The sequence below is a fragment of the Schistocerca americana genome, unplaced genomic scaffold (genome assembly GCF_021461395.2).
Source record: "Schistocerca americana isolate TAMUIC-IGC-003095 unplaced genomic scaffold, iqSchAmer2.1 HiC_scaffold_676, whole genome shotgun sequence".
NCBI classification, from domain to species: Eukaryota; Metazoa; Arthropoda; class Insecta; order Orthoptera; family Acrididae; genus Schistocerca; species Schistocerca americana.
The window spans coordinates 32,501-37,500 of NW_025726430.1; positions in this window are offsets into that span (position 1 = coordinate 32,501).

A 5,000-nucleotide genomic window follows, 5' to 3' on the forward strand; every position below is an offset into this window, starting at 1 on the left:
CGCCACCTACGGTGGCCGGCAGCTCCAACGCCAGCGCCACAGAAGGACAAAAGCCCCACTTGGGTGCCGAAGCGAACTCTCCCAGCACAGCGCACGCGCCAACACGTCCGCACAGCTGCGATACAAACCACCTGCGAGAACCGCAGAGGCGACCGAGCAGCAGACGGCGTCGCGGCGCCGAGCGCCGGGCGGCGGCGCATCCTCAGCGCACACAGTCCTCAATCGGACCAGCACACTGCAGATGTCCACCGCGCTTCGCACCGGGCCCGCGAGGACCTACTTTGGCCGCACGGCGCCGCGTGCAGGGTGCGCCGGCGCGCAGCTGCGCCGCCTGCCGCCTCCGTCGGCCGGCGCGCCTGCCACTGGCCGCCCCCACCAGCCGGCTGTAGCGCGTGCGCCCACGCACCGCGCGGCCAGCACGCCGGGAGGCCCCCCCTCACCGGCCGGGGACGGTCCCACCCAGCCACCGCCGCGTATCGCTTCACACCCACATGCCATTCACGTTCGTGGGCATGGTGGGTATCGCTGAAACAACCGGTTGGTAGCTCAACCGATCGTCGCCATCACTGATTCACCTCTAGCGAGAACAACCGCACCACAACCGTTTACCAGTTGTTCATTTGCGTAACGTCACCAGCAAACGTAGACGTCCATCGCCATTTGCAAATTCAACGATTGTTGCATGCCTGTGTCAGGTGTCACGACACACTATGTCTGCCCACATACACGCAACAACATGTGCACGCTTCGCGAACACGTGGAAGGTGGCCCCCGTACGTATGCGATGTCCATTGCGCGAACGACTGTCAACCGGCCTCTGTCGCATGTCGCAGATGTGGAACGCAGTGCACCATGCTATCACGGTGTGTGAGAAGAGACGACTACGTCTGACAACACGCGCCACTACATCAACAGACGGCTCATGCTGATCGCCATCCACGGCATACCATACTGCAATCCAGCTCTTATAGGGAGACGACACGTAGCTGAGTGCACAATATTTGGACCGTATGGTTCGCCGTTGTTGGCGCAGTCGTGGTACGGTCACACATGTACCACGATGTATCATTCAGTACATGAGGACCAATGTGCAGTACAGTGTGTGATTTGGACGTACAACATCAGCGGACAGTTGACACACGCCGTACCACAACGTAGGCTGTGCTTCGCCATGCAAATGCCAATGAACAACTGCGAAGGGCATTGAGCATGTACGTCCTGCTGCCATCCGCATTACAGTGTATAGCTGCAAGGTGTTTAACATGAAGCGATACTCTGGGGACCAGGCAGTGCGAGTAGCAAACTATATTGCGGGGGTTGCAGTTAGGCAACACCACACTAATTTAACGCGTCGTATGACAATTACAGAGCAGGTTAAGGCCCAACGTGTGTTGGGTTAAGGCCCAACGTGTGTTGGGTTAAGGCCCAACGTGTGTTGGGTTAAGGCCCAACGTGTGTTGGGTTAAGGCCCAACGTGTGTTGGGTTAAGGCCCAACGTGTGTTGGGTTAAGGCCCAACGTGTGTTGGGTTAAGGCCCAACGTGTGTTGGGTTAAGGCCCAACGTGTGTTGGGTTAAGGCCCAACGTGTGTTGGGTTAAGGCCCAACGTGTGTTGGGTTAAGGCCCAACGTGTGTTGGGTTAAGGCCCAACGTGTGTTGGGTTAAGGCCCAACGTGTGTTGGGTTAAGGCCCAACGTGTGTTGGGTTAAGGCCCAACGTGTGTTGGGTTAAGGCCCAACGTGTGTTGGGTTAAGGCGCAACGTGTGTTGGGTTAAGGCGCAACGTGGGTTACGTTAAGGCGCAACGTGGGTTACGTTAAGGCGCAACGTGGGTTACGTTAAGGCGCAACGTGGGTTACGTTAAGGCGCAACGTGGGTTACGTTAAGGCGCAACGTGGGTTACGTTAAGGCGCAACGTGGGTTACGTTAAGGCCCAATATAGGTTAGGTTAAGGCCCAATATAGGTTAGGTTAAGGCCCAATATAGGTTAGGTTAAGGCCCAATATAGGTTAGGTTAAGGTACAATATAGGTTAGGTTAAGGCCCAATATAGGTTAGGTTAAGGCCCAATATAGGTTAGGTTAAGGTACAATATAGGTTAGGTTAAGGTACAATATAGGTTAGGTTAAGGTACAATATAGGTTAGGTTAAGGTACAATATGGGTTAGGTTAAGGTACAATATGGGTTAGGTTAAGGCGCAATATGGGTTAGGTTAAGGCGCAATATGGGTTAGGTTAAGGCGCAATATGGGTTAGGTTAAGGCGCAATATGGGTTAGGTTAAGGCGCAATATGGGTTAGGTTAAGGCGCAATATGGGTTAGGTTAAGGCGCAATATGGGTTAGGTTAAGGCGCAATATGGGTTAGGTTAAGGCGCAATATGGGTTAGGTTAAGGTACAATATAGGTTAGGTTAAGGTACAATATAGGTTAGGTTAAGGTACAATATAGGTTAGGTTAAGGTACAATATGGGTTAGGTTAAGGTACAATATAGGTTAGGTTAAGGCACAATATGGGTTAGGTTAAGGCGCAATATGGGTTAGGTTAAGGCGCAATATGGGTTAGGTTAAGGCGCAATATGGGTTAGGTTAAGGCGCAACGTGGGTTACGTTAAGGCGCAACGTGGGTTACGTTAAGGCGCAACGTGGGTTACGTTAAGGCGCAACGTGGGTTACGTTAAGGCGCAACGTGGGTTACGTTAAGGCCCAATATAGGTTAGGTTAAGGCCCAATATAGGTTAGGTTAAGGCCCAATATAGGTTAGGTTAAGGCCCAATATAGGTTAGGTTAAGGCCCAATATAGGTTAGGTTAAGGTACAATATAGGTTAGGTTAAGGTACAATATAGGTTAGGTTAAGGTACAATATGGGTTAGGTTAAGGCGCAATATGGGTTAGGTTAAGGCGCAATATGGGTTAGGTTAAGGCGCAATATGGGTTAGGTTAAGGCGCAACGTGGGTTACGTTAAGGCGCAACGTGGGTTACGTTAAGGCGCAACGTGGGTTACGTTAAGGCGCAACGTGGGTTACGTTAAGGCGCAACGTGGGTTACGTTAAGGCGCAACGTGGGTTACGTTAAGGCCCAATATAGGTTAGGTTAAGGCCCAATATAGGTTAGGTTAAGGCCCAATATAGGTTAGGTTAAGGCCCAATATAGGTTAGGTTAAGGCCCAATATAGGTTAGGTTAAGGTACAATATAGGTTAGGTTAAGGTACAATATAGGTTAGGTTAAGGTACAATATGGGTTAGGTTAAGGTACAATATGGGTTAGGTTAAGGTACAATATAGGTTAGGTTAAGGCGCAACGTGGGTTACGTTAAGGCCCAATATAGGTTAGGTTAAGGCCCAATATAGGTTAGGTTAAGGCCCAATATAGGTTAGGTTAAGGCCCAATATAGGTTAGGTTAAGGCCCAATATAGGTTAGGTTAAGGTACAATATAGGTTAGGTTAAGGTACAATATAGGTTAGGTTAAGGTACAATATGGGTTAGGTTAAGGTACAATATGGGTTAGGTTAAGGTACAATATAGGTTAGGTTAAGGCACAATATGGGTTAGGTTAAGGCGCAATATGGGTTAGGTTAAGGCGCAATATGGGTTAGGTTAAGGCGCAATATGGGTTAGGTTAAGGCGCAATATGGGTTAGGTTAAGGCACAATACGGGTTAGGTTAAGGCACAATACGGGTTAGGTTAAGGCACAATACGGGTTAGGTTAAGGCACACATTGTTGTAAGGAAAGGTGTTTTCGGGGGGGGGGGGGGGGCTGGTTTGTTGATTGTGATTATCGTAAGTAAATGACTGCGGCATCATCTGATTTGCCACGTCAGGGTGCACCTTTGGCTCATAACAGGCGGCGCTCTGATTCCATGCTTGTGGCAGACCTGTGTCTTTCATTCGTGCCATTGTTTGTGTGGTGTGACAGGAGGCAGTATTGTGATGTTGGGTGCACCCCTGTGTAGGACATGTGTGGGTGTTGGTGGCTTAGCTGAGCAATGGTGGTTGTCGGAAGGGTGGGATATTCTGTTTTCCGAGTGGACCTCCCGGTCTGGTTATGATAGTGTGGATTGTCTAATGTGGCAGAGAGGATGCACTGGGTGTTGTTCCATGCTGGTGCTTAGATATTGTCTGTGTGCCTGTTACAGGCAGAGAGTAGTGCGTGATAAGAGTGTCTGGCTGACGTGTGATTGTGAGCAGAGTCTTTCAGCATGTATACGGACAGTTGTATACATTATCTGTATTCTGATGGCTCTATCTATTACTAATCAGCGCCGTGTATACGTTTAATCCGGTTCCAGTCGAAACTATTGTATCTCTGTACATTAGTGACACGGCGAGCCCGCTATGTAGTTACTCGTCTCGGCAGCTTCCACCGGTGTATGGCAAATGATTATAAGGAATCAGTCTAGTCGTCAATACCGATAGTGTGACGTCACATGTCTGGGGTGGGGGACGCTGCGCCCTTCCGGTGGGTCATGGCCTAGGAAGACTCTTCCCACGCAGGGGGGCTTGGACTGTCATTGACTCTTCCGAGTAATATACTTGCCGTACGTTTTTGCGACTGCGAGTGCAACGCTCACCGGTACCGACATGGATGGAGCGCCTCCTAGCTGCCGCTGAGCATCTGCATTCGTACAGAGAGCAACGCGCTCGCGTCTGTAGCTCGTACGTGGTACAGCTCGCAGCTCATGTATAGGGACAGCGGGAATGTCGCATATTGGACATAACTCTTCATGAAACGCACGTTATAGGGGTGGATTGCACATTGCGAGTGCGAGCAAAGTCCGCCGTTCATCCGCTGGAGCTGCGAGTTGGGCGGTTGGGGTGGGGCACGAACAGGTGCAGGTGGAGTGATTGCCGGTCCACGACTTCGTGCGGCAGAGGCGCTGGCGTTGGGGTGCTGTTGTCGACAGAGGATGCAGGCTTTGTGGGTGGGGTCGAAAGAAGGGCACTGTGGGCCCATGGCTGTCTTAGTCGGCTTGGCGTCTCATAGATGACGGTATCGTCGT